This window comes from Plectrocnemia conspersa, unplaced genomic scaffold (genome assembly GCF_051122295.1).
Source record: "Plectrocnemia conspersa isolate PC_06_02 unplaced genomic scaffold, ASM5112229v1 ptg000010l, whole genome shotgun sequence".
In the NCBI taxonomy this organism is placed as follows: Eukaryota; Metazoa; Arthropoda; class Insecta; order Trichoptera; family Polycentropodidae; genus Plectrocnemia; species Plectrocnemia conspersa.
The window spans coordinates 17175836-17197003 of record NW_028277174.1 but is presented as its reverse complement, the minus strand read 5'-3'; the positions used below and the strand labels follow the sequence as shown (position 1 = coordinate 17197003).

General features: G+C 26.8%; 1 protein-coding gene across 1 annotated transcript in view; it reads right to left on the bottom strand.

Moving 5' to 3' along the window:
• thw (chitin-binding domain protein thawb) overlaps positions 1-12492 on the bottom strand; it is a 54686-nt gene extending 42194 nt beyond the window's left edge. The window contains exon 1 of the mRNA XM_088195160.1: positions 12248-12492. The gene's annotated coding sequence lies outside the window, so the exon portion shown is untranslated. The remainder of the gene's footprint in view (positions 1-12247) is intronic.
• Between the last annotated feature and the right edge of the window lie 8676 nt (positions 12493-21168).

The following is a 21168-nucleotide window of genomic DNA, read 5'->3' as shown; positions in this document are numbered from 1 at the left end:
TTTGGGAGAAGTTCCTGTGACTGTCAATAAAACAGGCAGGTAAACACATTAATGTTATAGAAACGATATACGTTCAAGTGATAATCACGTTATACAATATCTTAAAAAAACTCTAATAAAAGTTCGACAACATTTTCCATTGTAAACCAGATATTACATATATAAAATTAGCGAATACATAACATACATAATATACTAAATGCTTTGCTCCAAATCTGAAAAATATAAGCTAATGAAGAAGATAAATTAATCTTATGCTTTGAATCATCTTATTCAAAACCATATAATCCCTCGCATTCAAAATTAATTATTCGTGACCAAAATACCTAATTAGTTTAGTTAAATATTATAATCTCCTTATTGAATTTTCAGTAACCTTTATGAATTTAATTCATAGAAACTCACTCGTATACTATTAAAAATTTGCGAATAAATCATCCTATCTATCTATATTAATTTATTTTATATATTCGTACCATATTATTATAAACGTAATAAATTCAATAATTAACTTTAAATGTTATTATTGAACACGCTCCAATTTAAAATGAACGTATGTATTTTGATGCAAAAAACGTATCACTCTTACGCAATCCAGAACCGATTCGATTAACTGTGCCTTATGCAATGACCTTGAACTTTAATATACACAAACACTATACACACGTAGGTATATCGAAATGACGAAGAAGCTGACGACTTAAATGTTAAGCCAGTTTTCGCAACCGGCGCCTGCCACTGGGTAAAAGCTATAACGAACGATTTATCTGGTTTATAAACCAGCGATACTCAAACGATTTTAAAATAATGTAATATATATGTATATTTAACACACGCGTAATTTGCAATGTCAACAGTTAATATAATAACGTGCGACAACAAACGTTGCGATGGAACATTTTCACAATTCGTCATTTCATAATGACGTTTCTACATATTTTTTAATCGTACCATCGCATTTTCAAGATTGCGCGGACGATCATTATAAGTATGACTTTTTAATAAGATTTAATAAAAAAATATTCTTGAAGAGTTTAATAAACGCCTTAAGGTCGCACCTGGTCCTAGTTAATCCCTTTCCGCATTTCCACATAATTTCTCGTTGCACTGAGGCGACAATTATTATAATTTCGTTTTGTTTGAAGTGTAAGATTTCAAGATGAGAAATTACTCCACGATTGTTTCATAACAGCGTCGCATGAAACCTTTTTTGGAAAAAGTGTGCTTAATTAAAACAATTTACTGGCTGGGTTAAGAGCGTGAAACTGCTTAAGGTGTGCAAATGTCAAATGGCGAATTAAAAAAATATAAACAAAGATGAAATCTACTTTGCAAAACAAATTGTTTTGATCACGACCTTCCAGCTTTTTTCAATTATTTTTATTCGAAATGTTGACAGTGGTACACAATTTTATAATTAAATAATTATTTTCTTCAAAATTATTAACATCACAGACTAAGAACAGTGTATAACAAACTGAAGATCATTCGAATTTTAGTATGTAATATAGAATCTAATTAATATGTATTTATTTATTTTATATTTTTAAATCTTACTCAATCTGATCTATCAATTTTAAATTGAAATGGTGAAAATTATTCTACTCTAGTTCATAATTAAATTAATTGAACTAGAAATATTTATTGCTCAAAAAATAGACCGGATATGCATTAAAATTTACATTTAACAATTTTATCAAAAAATAATTATAACTGTAATTATTTTTAAGGTCAAATATAATATAAAAACAAAGCGGATACAAAAATTACTTTAAAGGCGATTTAAATTTTGAAGTATAATTATGCTCACTGTCTTTGCATTATTTTTAAAACTACTTCATTCTACAATATTCCCATTATATGCTGTAAATATTTATACATATATTCCTAAAAAAATATATTATTTATATGTTACAATGAATGCTTATTACTAGCAAAATTATATAAGTATACATTTAAACCATTTGATACATATTTCTCCTAGTGAAAATATAATTTATCTGTCAGAAGCTAGTGAAATTATGTGCTAAACTACCATTAAAAAAAAGTATTAAATTTGAGTTAAGTTAATTAATTATTATTAATTGCGAAACGTACATTAGTTATACAAGCCCATATCTAAACGAAAAAATATAAAACTAACTACAGTTTTTGAACTTTTATAAGCTCAAGTTGAGCTAGGTTAATTCGTTCATGTTAAGCTTGGTTTTGAACAGTAAATTGACGTCTTGCAACGTCAAATTTAATTTTACAAACATTTTAGAGCAACATATAATTTCAATAGCGCAATCAGTTAAATTATATTTTCGTAATACATATCTACCGGTAAAAATCTATTCAGATCAGACTTCGCTATAACTATTAATAAAATTATATTTATAATAGTGAAAATATGACTTCACTGCAACATATAATGTAAACAATATGAGACACATAACTACACTATTTTCTTAATTTTTGGGAGAATAATTGCTGTATATTTGCAGCACCAAGACATTCAAAGCATTCAATAAAAATACTTCAGACAAATGATGAATGTCTGGCTATTAGTTATTGATTGTAAATTATTTATTAATATGATTGCAATTATAAAATTACTTCTGTGATTCGTATTGCTATTTATAATAATAGCGTATTTTTAATTATAAAATTCGATTATGTTGCAGACATTGGACGTAGTACCTACTTTTATTTTATACCAATGCGTTTATATGTTATAATCATAAATAGCAAATATAAAAATATAAAAAATAAATCCCTCTATCGATTTAGTACACAGTTGTCTTGCATTTACCGTGTTTATTTTATTAATAAAAATTAATTTTTTGAAACATTTCTTAAAAAAATATTAATTTTGTGTAACAATAAAAATTGTACACCAAAATGTATTCTCTTGATAATGCCAAAGAATATTTCTGGCGAAACCTGGAGAAAATTAAAGACAACGTAAATGTAAAACCAATACAAGATAGAAAAAAATGAACACAGAGAATCTGCGGCACGTAAAGCAGCATTCAAAATAGTTGCTGAAAGCGAAAAAACTGACTCTTGGGAATTTTTTAACCATTATTATCTCACGAAAAAATTAATTAAAAAAACTGCATATAAAGTAGCAAAAGAATCATTCCATCATTTTGACACTGAAACTACTCTGCAAGAACAGAGTTGTAATGGGTCGTATTTTTTTTATTTTACAAATACGTGTATTAACAAAATTTCATTGATGGTTGATAAAATAACAAGAACTAGAAAAAACTACCCTATCGAATGTGTTTGAATGAAATTACTGATTAATTTGAGTTTCGACTGGTTAAAAGTAATATTTAATTACTTACTTTTATGGGATGACAAATGATTATTTAATTGCTTAGGGTGTAAAAGTGGAGTGAAAGAAATTTGTCCGTACGTTTTCCTTTTATTATAGTTTGGCATTGTGTGAATCATAGAATTATCGGTAGGGGAAAACTTGTACCTATATTTTTATTTAGGTACAAGTTTTTGGAGTAGGAAGACAGATTTTTGGGCTATATTATAAAGGCACAGTTGCTCCTATGCGTGATTTTCGCTTTCGCAGAGTTTTACTTTACGAATAATATTCTTCACATTGACCCTAATACATTTTATATAAAATTCAAAGACTCAATCGAAAAAAGATTGGTCTGAAGATGTCAATATTCAATTTAAAAATTAGAAACTTGTCAATCAAACTGCAACTAAATGAAATATAAATGATTAGTGGATTTTGTGAATACACTCTCGAAAAGAATTTAAAAATTAGAAACATGTCAATCAGACTGCAACTAAATGATATATAAATGATTAGTAGATTTTGTGAATACACTCTAGAAAGAGAGTACCATTCCCATTTCTTCAAGTTTTCGCAAATGAATATAATTGCCACGCTAAAACAATATAGCACTTTTGATCATCAAACTTTTTGGACTACCTCTGAGACATTTCAATCCTTCAAAGTACGTTAATCTGTGGTTATTCAGAAGACGAAATTCGGCCATATATACTAGCGGCAAAGAAAAGAGTCGGACGAGAATTAGATAAATTTTGTAATTTACGGAGAACGTTTGCCTAAAATACAATAAATTTAATTTACGTTAAGAACTGAATATTTATTTTTTATAAATGATTAACTATATTATAGTGAGTTCAAACACCTTTTTCTTATATAAACAACACTGATCATTCTCAAGAAGACTTATATTATAGTACTATATAAAACTAGCTGCTTCTAAGACCCGAAAGTATTTTGAATTTCCATCATACTGGTTATTTTTTCTGGACAGTTATATATGTAGTTCACTATTTACAAGCACTATGGCCGTTTTGCTGTCTAATTGAATGATTACGAAGTTTCGTTATCAATTTCATCTCTCCCACGGGCTGACGAAAGAGATGAGCCAGCAGCGAGAGGCGGCCAATCCTACGCCTCTCGGAAGACACGACTACCTTGCGAAACAGCAATAAAAATTCAATTCGCAAAAAAATAGAAGTAATTGTAACACGTAATATAACGCTCGAATTATGAGCCATTTGCCGAATGAGCGTATTTAACGATCGAGAGCGGTTATAGAGGAAAAGAAGATCGGTCATAACCGTTAGAGTTGCATCCGCGTTACGCACGTAAAAAAATAAAATCGATTGTATGTTATAAAATTATATATTTATGAAAATTTTACTACTTTTACCTAGTTTATGGTCATTTACATTGTATTTTGTACAATAAATATTTTATTGCCTACTTAATTTTATTGTTTATTGATCATTAAACAAGATATTTCCTGATTGAATATATATAATTTTAAGATAAATCATCAGATAAATCAGAATTAATGTGCAATAATATATACAAAATTTAATAGTATTTATTAAAAAATGTTAGAATTAACGCAATACAATTAACAAAATACATAATATTTCTACAATATTCGCGTTTTAGTTTTAGATCTTCGTGTTATGTTAATAAAACTAATTTAACTGTAGGTACTAACAAAAATAATTGGAATAACAACCAATGACAATACACCACCAGTATGTAATTGCATATCGCGTGATCAAACCCTAGCCTTTATTATGTTATTTTATTAGACTGAATTTTGTACATTTTTATTTAAACTTAATTTAAATACAAATAAATCTCAAGACATTTCACATTTCAAATGGCCCAAGTATTTTTTACCTAAAATAGTAATGTTACATATTAAATTTACTGTAAAAATATCACTAAAAATTTTATTTTAAAATGAAAAAAATTATTAATCAATGCATATATTTTTTTAAATTTAATAAACTATAATAAGTTTTGAATATCGCTTTTGAAGTTAAATATAAATAGAATATATTGTTTCTGACTGAAGTATAATCATCAAAACTTATCTAAATAGGCAATAGAAAAATATGCTTAATGTGCATTTTTACAAAGCTCAATTGAATTAATATATATAAACTGTATAATTAATTATAGAAATAAGTACAATATTAGATAATATTGTATGAAATATATCAAATTTATTACAGTATAAAATAAAAAACATAAGTACACTTTCAAAAATTCATAAGTTTTTTTGTTATGGGCAAGATCAAGGACTTAATGAAAAACACAGCCCTTCGTATTTAAACCTCAGTTTAAATATAATTCTTCTTTTTCATTTACCCTTATAGATATATACGAAATCTAAAACTAGATTTTACTACTAATAATACTACTCTTTATCAAATAGTAATCATGTTAATAGTACATGTCACAAAAAAAAATAATCGCCTGACATATAGACAACATCTACAATCGAGCAATCTATCAACCTAGCAAAAAAATATGTCTGTATAGATTACGGTTGGATCATCATAAATCTGTAAGAAGATTACATAAATATTCAATCTTCATTATAATATAATCTTCATTAAAATACAATAGCATAAATAGCTATGTCTATAAAAGTAAACCAATAACGTAGGTGCACAATAATTAACTGAAAGAAATGTAAAAATAAGTAAAAGTGAATGCATCACAGATTTTCATTGCAAAAGTGCATCGTCCATCACGAGCAGCGACTCAAACGAGATCGATGGCTCTTCCAACTTATTTTATTAACCAGGAAGAGCTGTGATATAACCATCTATCTAAGCAGATACTAAGATGCAATAATAAATACATCCGAATCTAATAAATAACCAGTATGCTCACTATAATTGAAGCGAACGACACTTTAATCATCTTGATCACGTTTTCGATTACAATGTTAATTAATTAATAAATGTATATTATTGTTAAGCAATGAATCATACTATAATATTTCGTTGCGAAGTAATGGAAAATGTGCATTCTCTATGCCAAAATTTTGGGAAACGCTTAATAACAATTATTGTATGGTATTTGTAACGCGATTGCTTTGAAAATTCTCATCAGATATATATTGAAGGATTCGATATTTTTTGCTCTAATAATGTAATACAGTTGTTGCAATGAGAAGAGAAAGGGTTTTTGATGTGTGGTAGTAATGATGCAACAACTCTCCCGAAATGGCATTCAAATGTGCCAAAATGCATCGAAAGGTCACATGAAAGGTTTTAATGCATAACTTGTAATATAATTTATTAATATAATATTGCCGCCTTAGTATTGCAAGTCAATTCAAATTAGCATAAAATGTTGATCTTGTTATTTCAATAGCTACTAGATAAGTATTTTATATTATACAATAGAATTTTAATTATTCATATATTTTATTAAATCATATAAAATTTCAATCAGCATATTATTTTAGCTATAAAACAGTTTTTTTATGGCAAACAAATGTAATTAAGTATAATCTAATTAAAATAAAATTAAGAACACAAAATTTAACTGAAAAATTATTTTCTACAATATAACAATGATAAGAAATTATTTTAGCTATTTAAATTCAAAGATCGGTTTTTCTAATTTACCAATTTACAATTTTGATTCCAAAAAAAAAAGGATTTGAAATATTTTAAAATAAATTATGTATTAACATATATTATATGTGAATAAAATTAGCAAATGATATTTTATTAAATATTATTAATGTATATTTTACTTAAAATCAACGCACAATATCAGATTTAAACCAAGCTATATATATTTGTTGCTAAACGAAAATATCGTTATAAAATAATACAAAATAAAAAACAATGAGAAAATATGCATTATTTTTTTATATTACGACTTCAATTATATTTTAAAACAATATACGCGTCTAATAATAAAACAGACTTTAAAAAAAATATACAAATAGACTACATTACTACAGTACCCAAAGTTTTAATTTAGTAAAAAAAATTGTAGCTATTTTTATTTACAATTTTGTTAACAATTTTTTGTAGCTATTTTTATACAAAACATACTTATCTACTGCAAAAATGCATATTTTTAACTTCAAGCCTAAATATCTTTAAATAAATTAATTATTAAAAATATATTTTTAGATACTCTATAAGAGTCAAAAATGCTAAAAATATGGCATGTAATTTTACGTTTATACCGTATTATCTACTCTCTGTGGAAAAAGTGTAAATTTGCAATATGCAGTGAATTAACCTAATTTAAATTATTGATGATAGAAACTTCATTAGAGTTTCTTATTTATAGTAAAAAAATAAAAACTTTTGTAAATATTTTTAAATAATCGAGATTTTTTACTATGTAGAGAAATATAGTAGTGCAAATTTATTTATTTATTCCTGAAATTAATGTAGTTTTTTTTTAATTTAAGTTATTTAAGTTAAATTAAAGTCCGAGTACTTATTATGTTATATCTGTATTGGTACACTGGACTCCATATTCCGATATATTAAAAAATTGGGCATTAATTTTTTTTATAGCTGTGAACAATTTATACGAAATTGTATATTATATGATTTTTTTAAGAAATCACCAATTAAATGTCGAAGATTGTTTAAAAAATTTTAAGCTGAAAATTACGATATCAAAAATATTCCTGGATGTTGGAGACCAGGAATGATAGAAGATGGTGTCCTGGCTGCAGCAATAGAAGGAAATTCTACTTAAACTATCCAGTCAAATCAAAAAATTCAAAAGTAAAGTAGCAACACCTACTTTTAAGTTCGGAATTACTGTAAAAAATAATATTTTGTGTGTATATTGGAATTGTAAAGGGATTATGAATTACGAAACTCTTAACCCTGGCCAAGCAATAACAACAACAAGGAGGTAAAAAAGGCCTGCACTTGTCAGCAAAAAAAGAATAGCTCTACAACACGACAATGCGTGTCCCCATGTGGCGAAATTAACTGTCGATAAAATCAAGGAACTTGACTGGAAGATTTCTCATCCACTTTATTCTCCAGATTTTGCTTCCTCTGACTACCATTTATTTCGATGCAATATTTCTTAAATGAAAAAAAAATTCAAAATGATGTAAAAAGGGAGCTATTGGAATATTTTAAATCAAAGCCTCGAATATTTCATGGTAATAAAATTAAAAAATTGATCGATATGTGATGGAAGATTATTATATTTTTCATTAATAAAACAATCTTATCGGGATTACCTGATATATTTTATAAACGCAGATGAAATGTAACAAGCTACTTCTTTTTTTGATTTTCATCAAAGGTGTATAATAAAAATATTGTCACCGATATAATCTTAAGTAAACCTTATGTAATGTAGACAGCAATCAATGAAAATAAATTTCATTAAATTATATGCAAGGTATTGAACTTTAAATTGTTTAATGTTTCATTCAAAACAGAGCTTCTGATTCAAACTGATTAAAACCCCATTTTTCCTTGTTAAAAGGCGCGATGATACTTTGACGGTCATCGGTCCGTATCTGAAAGCAATGAACAACCTCCGATCGGGTCAGTGGTAACAATGGTGCAGTTCTCATATGCCAATTAGCCAATGTCGGACCTAGACCAATAAATAAACGGTCCGATTTCGCCTCAAATTAACAGCCGTTGTTGTTCTTATTGAAAAGCAACAACGAAAAACGAATTGCATCAAAGATAATTACCATTAAGAACTACGCTCGATTAATTTATGATAGAAATAAACATTCTTAATTAGCTATGTAAATATATGTGCTTTAAAAAATGCATAGTTCTTTGCTTAAATTAAGCTATAAGAATTATCAAAACAGTATTTTCTAAAATTCTATTGATCTTCCAATCAAAAGATGTATATAACAACGCATACCGTTTTGTTAATATGCATCTTTATTCATTCATCTTTCGTCTGAAAAGAGTGATCTCATCAACGCCGAAGAAAATACACTTTTTTGCGCAAACCGTTTCCAAATGCAGATCGAAGCAGAACCGAAGTTGAAGAAGAACACAAGAGTGTGATGCAAAGATGAAATTAGTTTCAAACAATATGAACTTTCTTCACATCGTTTGCATGCGAATACAACACCTCTTCCTTGCCAGACAGGATGATGGTGTAACCAAAGTTTGGCTAAGAAATTGGACCACTTTCAGACATCATCGATGATGATTTATTATCATACATTTCGCGATGATGTTTCTAGAGCGTGCGTGAGTCACTCAAACCATATAATGTTTAATCAATATTAAAACATAATTATTTATTATGTAATGAGGCACACAAACCTATGAAAGATCAAGATATAAGATTTGTGAAGTCATCTATTGAATTTTCAATCAATGAACAATAATTGAAAAAGATACAGCTATTATAAATGTTAATGTAATACAATAGTAAGTACCATAAATTAACAATTGACTCTAAAGCTATACAATACCTTACTATTGTGAAATTTTAATATATTATCATATTGTGTCGAATCTCTAGACCTCAAACCTTGTAAGCAAAATGAGAAAGATTCTTTCTCAGCGACCTTGCAACGTTCAAGGCTTTCACATTGCAATGTTTGATGTCGCGCTTTTACATAATGGTAAAATCGTGAGTTTACGGTAACAATATAAAGCTTCATCAGTATTGTTTGTGATTGATTTATTATTATGACTATTAAATTTTTATTTATAGTGCTAATAAAAAGCTACTGAATACGCAATAAAATCCTTGAATTTCTGTCGAAATAAGTTTATTACCAATTTAATTTATATTTCTTTACAAAATAATGGTAATATTTATTTTAATAATTTTTTCAGTTATATTTAAGATAAAAAAATGCTCGTTAAGAAAACAATGATTTTAGTTTGACCTAGTGTCAAATTAAGCTATATTATATATATTTGATAATACTGAATATATAATGTTGATATCATGAAATACTCGTAATATATTCAAAGCAATAAAAAAATACTATGTCACTACAGAAGAAAAAGTACAAAATAATATTTTCTTGTACTACTTAATAATATATATTTTAAAATATTAAATCAGCGCTCTAAAAAATAATAAAAAAATTCTTACTATCTCTACAACAGATTTTCATTGTAAAAAGTTATATTTCAAAATTAAAACGATAGCTTTCAAAGTAAATAAATATCATATATAACAATTTTTTTAGTATAATTACAAGCTTTTTTTCTAATAAGATATTGTTTTGAACAAATCGTTAATTTTGTGTCTATAGATAGTCGGCAAAATTTATTTATTTATTTTATAAAAATACAGTTTTGTATGAGGCTATAATTTTTAGCAATACAAACTACGCGTAACATGTACACATAAAAAATATAAGGACAAAAAGTATTAAAACATATGTTTAATACATATTGTTTAAAAACATAAATAAAAAGACGTATTATTTTTATGTTTTTCACTAATTTTACAATATATAATTATATCTAGTTCACATAACTATAAAAATAAATATATTGAGCGTTAAAAATTCATTGAAATATATCATAAAAATGCGATAAAAAATCATATTTCCAAAGCAAAGGGTTTGAAATCTATGATTTAATAAAAAATACAATTCAAAAACAAAAATCTCATTCTATAAATCTGACATGTGACTTTTAAGGTTTGTCTGTATTTATGTATGTATATACATACATACATATATACAATTTAAAGAATGTAAAATATCTATAAATATAGATTTGTTATAAATTCACTTCAATAATTTGCTCATTTGATTAAAAAACTAAGGAAAAAAATATATATTTTAATAAACGCCAGATTAATAAGCAATGATTTTAAGTCAACCTAAGTTGTACAACTATAAATTTCAATCATATAACTGGTGTATATTCTGCAAAATTTAATTATTAATTTCCTTTTGCTGTTCTCGTTTTTGTATATTTTTTTTACGAAAAATCTCCAGGTCATGATGCAATATTTAAAATCTGATCTAGATCGCAATATTTGTAAAGACAAGCAATCAAATAAGTATCCTTCCGGTTCTTTGGGTTGCACCGTGAGAAAGCACAACTTTTGCATGGCATAGTGCACAACAATCGACACATGCCAGTTTCTAAATTCGCAACGACTTATCTTTCGTGTATGATCGTTTTGACATCGAATTGGCCAATTTCATTCTCCGACTTGAATGAGAATTTACGGGTTATTTTGGGCAAGGCCGAACCTAGACACGCGCCACCTATGACTAGAATTTTTTTATATAAAAATACGTATACGCACCGTACATTATAAAAGTTTATATAATATTACATTGTGTCAGTAACAATTAGAAAAAAATCCCACGATAATAGATATGACTTATTCACCAAAAATTATATTTTTTATAACATGCAACATTTATTTTAAATAAACTATTTACTATATATTCATTAAGTATAAACCGATTCTTTACAATCGATTTATTAATAATAACATAATTATTTATTTTCTTCACTTCCTCGCGTCAGACCAATACAAAGAATTGTATGAAATTATGAAAAGTAACAATAGTTATTTTTTCTCACACACACGAGCGAAAATCATGTTAATGTCATATTGAGTTGAATGCGAAAATTAATCACTGTCGTGTTATTATATTATTTAACCATAGTGAGAGGCATGTCGCGTTTTAAGAGAAGAGATTCCTCGTAAATGATATAAAAATGCACTTCTAATCATATTAGTTTCACTTTTGAGAGTGTTTTGCGTGCTGAAATCATATACGTTTAGAATCACGCGAGAAAAATCTTTAGCCCGTGCGATGGATGGATGCTGCGTGTTGGTTAAATTAACTGGCGTTTAAACTGTGCGGTTAAACCATCAGTGAAAATAACACTAATTACGCTCGGAGTATCAATGCAAATACATTTAATACTTTCAGTTTGTTTAGACATATATAATTAATAAAGAATTTCTCACCAGTTTCAGCTGAATGTGTCCCACTCCAAAACAGTCTATGGAACTTGTGTTTTTAAATCACGAATGTTGTTCTTTAAATTTTCACACAAACTCGTTCAACTATGAAACTTGTAAGGTCATCGCGTCCTAATCCCACTTTTTATTATGTGATGTCAGGGAATGATCAGTTGAGGTTCGATTGTTGGGTTATGGTCGAGACGCTAGTTTGTAAGCCGTGTTGCTGCATCAGCTATCGAATGACGACTGAGATACAGATGCTTCTTGCGCGCTAAGATCAACGCGGATGGGAGAACAGCCGTGGATGGGAGACGTGACTTATGTGCGAATTTTTGTTATATCAAACTACACCATGTTCCAAAATAATTAATACATGAATAAATCTGAAAAAATATTGAAAAATTGTATTTTAATATAAACCATTTGTTCATGTTTGAGTTAAAATGTCTACTATTGATTTTTCGATTGAGATATTTTAGGAGATCTCGGAAATAAAATATTTATAAATAATTTCTTGAAATTAACTATTTAATGTCAATATGTATTCATTAAAATATAGACAAGTTCAATTCTAAGCTATTTTTCATGATTCAAATGAATTAATAATGAAAATCTAATGAGAGAGAGCTACAAGGGCTATCAAAAAATTATATGCATTTTTATTATAATTAATTTCAGCTTTATTACGAATAATAACTTATTCTAAAACTCTTGCTTTAGTGAAAGGATTCTAAATATTGAAAACAAATATACTATTTACACTAAATATGTGTAAATCGATCAAATAACATTTTACTAACTCAGGCTTATGACGCTTAATACATTATTTTGTAAGGGTTTTTGTGTTCCTCAAACATACATATATGTATTATACATATGTACATAGTCAATAAAATATATCAAATTGTAATTTTAATTTCAAATTAATTTATTTTCATATGGTATAATAACTATATATGTATAAGTATATACACATATTAGTATTTCTACAATTGAATAACAGTTATTTATAAATAAATTTAATGAAAGCATTGATTTTTATTTTTTTATACAATATAAAATTGAAACAATAACAATAAAAATTTTCAATGCTAAGAATATCCAGATCTTAATTTTTAGGGTTCCGAAAAGCCCTTTAAAATAATATTTCAACGTAAGTAAATAATAAACACTGTAGATCAATATTTGTAACGGATCAAATAATACTTAGCTAGTTGTATGCAGATTTACTATCTAATTACTAATTTGTGATTATTATTTGAAACATATGACAAAATACTTAAAAAGCAAATGGTATTACATTTTATCAGTTATTTTAACAATCTTTGATAAATAACTTTATACATATACACAATAATCCAGGCCTTAGTTTTGGTCTCTAAATAGATCAAATTTATGATAATTTTTCATAAGATTTTTAAAATAAAGTCGAAAATATCTTATTGAAAACGCAAGTTGCCATAATAAAATTAATTAAATATTTCCAGTTTTAATTATATATAAAATATTTGTAATAAATATAAATTAAAATAATGTTTATATAATATTTCCAATGGAAAATATATTTTTTTATAATACAATATATTTACATTTTTTTTGGAGCATTTGAGCAAAATATTTTTATTACTCTTCAAAAAAATCTTTGTTGGTGCTATTTTTAGAGAGACCATATATGCTGTATTTTGTTTGATCGGAGAATAAGAAACAAAATTACTCTATAATTTATCAAAATTATTTTTTTAGGGGTATTGAAAGGGTTGAAAAGTTTGGAGGTAAATAAATAGCCTGAAGGATTTGAAAAGGCACTTATGAAACTTTTTTCAACAATAAAACACGCATTGAATTTGTGAACAAAGCAAATATAACCTTTTTGGATATAAAAAGATACAAAAGCTTTTAAAACTGTGCATAAGGAAGCCATAATAAAATCACTCCTTTGCAACAACTTATCTATGTGAACAATGGTGTTCTACTTTAATGAACAATAAAAAAAATGCAAAACTGAGATTTAATTTATGTCCAAGTTCCAAATAACATTATTTTATGATGAAACAATTTTCTGGACATTGTGTAGCCGAAGCGCACAGTTTGCTGTCCGCCGTGAAGTTTTATTCTTTTCACTTTCTTCGGTGCAGCATCCTTTCGATTTCGTACGCTCTAAATAAATCACCCACAAATATCACCCTAATCAGTTACGCGTAATAAACGCCGGAATTTCATATGACATATAACGATTTGTCAATAATTATCGTGCTCTTTTGGCCGGCCATTTTTTCCTCGTCTCTTCATTTCTCATACAATGTAATAATTAGCTTGACATTATACACGACCTGATTTGTTAACGGTAAATATAAAATAATTATATAAGCTTTAGATTGTTGTTGATGAGTTTTTTTTCAGCTGGCTAGTTTCACAAGAAAACAAATAGCGACGAGATTTTCGTTTGAACACAATACGACGATAATAATAATTAATTTTATTACAATCAATATTTTATGATACGTGTGCTTCATATATAACCACGCGTTTATATCTATTGCAAGTTATGTTTGCATGCTATAAGAAAATATTTAAGCCGCATCAAATTCATTAAATAAAGCGTTAATTACAAATTGAAAAAAAACAGGTAGCTTAATCGGGGCAATAATTTGCATTATGAATGCTATAATTTTATTATCTTTCCTTGAAAAGGATATCTTTAAAAGATCTTCGAAATGCAACGCAATGTTACTTTCAATTTCCTCCATATTTTTGCTGTTAGTCATTTATTGCTTTTCGAGTGAAATAATCAGCAATAATTAAATATATCATTAATTTACTTTTTAGTATATGTATTTTTAAGTGTTTTTGCCATATTTTATTTATATTTTCAATCTGTGATTTACTTATTAAAAAAATAGTATATATTTTTCAATTCATTTTTTAATTAGTTGGCACTTAAATAAATAAATTAATAATATATAACATCCTACTTTTTATGTGACAATAATTAAGTTATATCATAGAAAAAATGTCAATAATAACTTTCCCAGAGAAAAGTAGTCAGTCTACGAATACATAAATTATATTGTCATTTCATAGTATTTACGCTGTAATTATAATAATTATTGTCACATAGGATTATGTGACAAGATGAATGCTGTTATATGTATAGTGTATTTTCTAGTTTATAAAAGCTTAAAGGAGACGTTGCTTATTAGCTTCATGTGTAAATAGAAAATATGTAATAAAACATTGAACTTTTAAAGCAAAGTTTACCAGCAATTTAATTTATTCGAACCCGTGAAATATTGCAATATTTTTAAAAATATTGCTATTTTCAATAATTACTTTTATATCTATACATAATGCAAATACTGCCCCCAAAACACAAAATAAAATAATTCCATAAAACAGACTTTATATTATGGTTAACTCTGACAAAATTGCGAGAGTAAAATTCTCAAAAGACGATTAATTTTTTTAACATTTTATAGTTAAGAATTGAAACATTTTCGGAAGAAAATTTGAGATCAGCGTATTAAGGAGCCTAATATATTAGATAGTACCTAATATGTACGAACTAGCTCGATTTTAATAAATAATCACAATATTCATCAATGAGATTAGGAATATCTAGGTAAACTTAATATGTAATGATCGATCGGAATGATAATTATATAATAATTAGTTATTCCTATCTCCCTGACAAAATATAAATTAAAAAACACTAAAACTTTATGGGATTCAAACTCAGGTCTTTCAGGTCAATATTTAGTGACTTATATCACTCTTCTAAAGTGCTGGTTGTATATTAATCGGATTATTTTGGTTGAAAAATGTGTAAATTTTAAAGAAAACTCAATGTTCATTTTTTTATTTGTCTATTTATTGGTAATCTTCCATCGCAACATGGCGGAAGTTAGTCCAATGCGTCACAACTAGGTAAACACATCAACTACTAAGTTAGTAGTGAGATATCAGACCTAAAGGTAGTAACATTTATATTATAAATTATAAATTATTTATACAGTTTATAATCAATATTATTTTATTTATTTACCCGTGAGATTAGGAAAATCTAGGAAAACCTAATCTGTAAAAATTGATTGTAATTATAATTATATAATAATCACTAATACAAAACTCTCAGAAACGATAGAAACTAAAGTCCACATGAAATTCTAACCCAGGTTATTTTAGGTATAAGTCTAAATTTAATTGCGTAATCTTTAAATGAACCGAAAACATTATGAACTAAATATTATCCTATTTGTGTGATAGAATAATTTAAATATCATGAATTAGGACAAGGTTTGCTAAATTGCAAGTATCTTGATACTTGAATAGATATTGTATATGTATAATACATATATTTGTTTATTCACTAATTTTAATTTTGCGCAGTGTTGCTTGTCGCGTATCTTTTTTAAACAAAATATATTTTTTTTGGTACTTATGGGTGATTATGAGTGAATAATGTCTCGGGACGGGTGTACAAATAGGTGATCCGTAAAATTTTAACAATTATTAACACAACTGTTTAACCAGAAGATCTCTCTTCAATTGTTTTTCAAAACGAGTTGATATTTCTTTTTATTTGTTTGAAATGGTTATCAGAATAACTTCAAAATTAAACGTGCAGATGATTAAAACCCCTATATTTTTTATATTATACATATTTTAAAATACTTTTATAATATAAAAAAAATAACACTGCAAATCATTGATTATGATAATTAATACTATTGGTAAATAAATTGAAATTTAATTAAAGGAAAGGGATTGTGATAAATCAGGGCCCTATGAGTATAGTATAATTTATATATTGTATAATATTTCATAACAAGCGTACTTAAGTACCGTTACAAATGTCAAAAGCGATACGAAATACAAGAGAAGAAATCATCTTGTCGCAGATTAAGACAAGTTGTCGTTTGTTATGAATTGCCGTGGATACAAATCGATGCGATTTCTGGGAAACTGGACCGATTGCCAAACGTCACAATTGTAAACGACGACTTTTCGTTCGCTAAACGACATTTAACTTTTCGACATCAAAAAAACTGAAAAATCGATGACTCGAATCGATTTAACTGCACTATAATTTACTATAGCACATAAATATTTATCGACGGGTTATATAATATGGTTTAACTATATATATCGAAAACCGTCTAAAACATAACTCGATTCGATCCAACTACACCGAATTAACCGTCCTAGTTTGGCTAATTTAATATAATTTACCATAACATGTACATAAATTGATGATTGATATTTGCATGTGCTTACATTTTTAAACGAGCGTGAAACTTTTACTATTCTACCATTCGACTGAGGAGAACAATTAGCATAATTGCGCAATTAGCGTATGAATAACTAACTATTTACAAAGCTGAGAATCAATTGTGTTCTCGCATTTATGAATTGCATATCAAATGTCGATTGATGTGATGAAAGAAAGTAATTTTGTATAAGGAAATTTCAATGACTTTTATAAGGAATTGCAATTGAATAGTTTTCTTGGTGAGTTTCGATCTTTAAATTTTATCTGCTTATATAGAAGTTTATAATTAAAAGTATTTCATACAAACAATGCCATATAAAAAGCAATATCTATTGATTGTTAATGTTTCTTATTTCCTAACGCATTTACGACACGATTCATAACTTAACTCACTTTCAACAATCAGTTCCAAATTAACCCACCTTTTTCCAATTAAAGCCATCTTTAACCTTTACCTAAATGCGTTGATTATTATTGAGAAATTACAGTACACGCATTGTTTAGAATTAAAACACACAAAGAGATTAATCGAGCAGCAATAATATAGAACAATAAGACTTGCCCAACAAATTATCAATTTAATCAAATGTGTATTATCAATGAAAAAGATCATAATATGCACGATAACCTAAATGATTTTATATTTATTTTATGTTACTAATTAAAAAATGGCATTTAAGTATTTTCAAAATATTGACGAAACTTAATCTAAAATTAAACACACATACATAGTTACACGCACCGTTATTAGTTATATAACTTCGTCTTACATTCTATAGTATTTACTATAATATCTAAAGCGGCATTATTGCATCGCTCAAAAGAGATAAATGTGTGAATTTTATTTGCGCCGCTATTGTTTGCGATCATTAAATAACACATGGTGTATAAAGAAAAGCTTTCATGGTGTTCTAGTACGGAACGATATTAAAGCGTGTCGCCCATGTGAAACTAAGAACTAATTATAACTTCGATGATGGTTTTACTATGTGCGTAAATAAATGTGTATATTAGATAAATGTGTTTATTGAGTCGATAATGCGTTTAATAACTTCGATTGCACAATTAACTGTCCGTTTCGTCTTTAAGCTTTACTGTTTATAAGCTATTACAGTATGTTTTATATTTTCCCGGAACAATGCAAATATTTCACAATGGTATTTATCATATTTGTAATTAAGAGAGTATTACATAATGAATAAAACCTTTAATATTGTAAATATATAATTAAAAATAATTTATACCGCTATGTGTATGTATAAATAAACATAACAAAGATTTCCCTACATAACTTAAATTGTTTCTTTGAACCAAAAAAGATCTTGAGGAAAATGATAAGTACTATACGTACATGTTTTTTTGATATATTTTATCAAAAGTATTTTTATATTAAATATATTTAGGCTTTCTAATCAGAAAATTTATAAATTTATTTAATGAAATTTATAAATTAATTCAAAATATTTTCGTATATAATTTCTATCTATCTTTATTTAACAGATCAATATTGTGCGTATGTATGTAAATATATATGCATAATTATATGTATACATATGTACATACACAACTATTATATATATCTATATATTTTTATCATATCAAAAATCATATTCTCTTATAGTTATTGTTTTTAATGTTGTATATCCATAAATATAATTGTAAAAAAAATAAAAAATCAATTCATTGATTCAGAAGACATAATATATTATTATTAATGACCTAAACCTGCATTGATATATTTTTTTCTCTCAATTACAATATTTTAAACCTTTTTGCTAATTAGATGTTATGTAAATCTTCTAAATGGAACACCTTTTTAAAATACTACAATAACGGAAAATGCAAAGTCTATTATCAATTTTATCTTTAATTCATCTTTTATTTTATATACATTACCTACTGACATGTAAAAATAACTTCGTATATAACTATAAAGCAATTATCTACAAAAATAAATTAAATAAATATCCATTAAATTTTAATAAATGTCCATTATCAAACTATTCCTTTTCCAACCGTACACTTAACGTATATTTTTCTTCTCAGAAATAACATGAACAAAAATATTTATTTTCTTTAACTAATAAAAAAATATCATTAATATGTTAAGTGTTTTTTAATTTTGATTTTGCTTTAAATAAAAAAATATCATTAATATGTTAAGTGTTTTTTAATTTAGTCTAACTTGAAAATATATTTTTTTAAATATTAGTAACATTTCATATAGCTCAGGCATTGCATTCTCTAATTCCAATCCTATTCACACTACTACTATTTCTACTTCCTCTTCCAGTCACTCTTAAATTCCTATGTTGTTATGTTATGCTATGAACGCATATTGCTACAGAAAAAATAAACACATATTTAAATAATATATGATGAAATGAGTTTTAATTTATTATTTTTTTTTCTGTAGCATCAAAAATATAAAAATACTTAATAAACTTTGATTTTTTTATTATTTACCTAATTCCATTTTTGCGAAACCTTGAACTGAACTTTTTTTATTTATGTTTATATTTAAAAAATCCAAAGATATATATCTGTATTTTTTTTGCTTTGTCTAAATTCGATACCATGTTAATTCATTGATTACTTTTAATACTGAGGATAGCCTATTGATGTTCTGCATTGATTTAAATTTATTCTTACTATTTTAAACTTTTAAGAATGTTGTATTAATATTTTGTTTGGTCATTATTATAATTTGGAAGCAATATCTTAATTTCTTTATCAACTAAAGCTCTTTTATAAAAAAAATCTATAAAACATAATTCTCTTTATAATTTTTAATCGAATTTCATACGAGATCTATTTTTTCAACATATTGAATTACTAAAATGAGACCACTAATATTGTGAGGCTCAAGGCAGCTGCCCCCTTGTCCCTCTCTCTGATAAACCCTGTCCCTATATGCATATTTTTAATTAATTTTTTTTTTAAACAATCAGTAAATATCTCTAACAAGACCTTTCGGTCATTATTTTCACCGCGTTAATACAGATCACATAATGCCAAAAATTTAAGACAATACTTTTCTTCCACAACCATTAATCATACATAAAACATACAGAGTGGTAGTATATTATTCTCATAGTTGGGCAACGCTCGTCGGATGGGTCTCGCGAATCAAACATAACGACCAGTTGCTTAATCGGGGAGTATTCGAACAGCGGTTCGAAAAAGTGGCCATTTCTATGGGATTCCATTTCTGTTGGCCTTTCACGATCCGATGATTAAAACAATGGAAAAATGAAGCGCATACGACATGACGACTGCGACTTTGGGCAGAGATGCTATCGGTACCCTCTTCTTCCGCCAACAATGAGCGGGCTTGTTTTTCCAATCGGTGTTGCGAGATGCAAATCGCATCTCCTCTATACACACAAATATAATTGGTATCGGACTATCGTCGAACAAGACAGTGAAAGCTTGTGAATTAAATTTGTTTTTGTTATTATGATTGGAAGAGAAAAAATAAAGCGAAAATTATGTCGGCCCGCTTCGTAATCGAAGGCAAAAAGCCTCGGTACAATAAAATTGTATTGCTAGATTTGTATATTGTATTGCCATTCCTAGAAAGAATTTCTCATGGAAAAATATAATTTAAATTGAGGGCTCTTAACAAGCCCAAATAACAACCCTTTTAATTCCT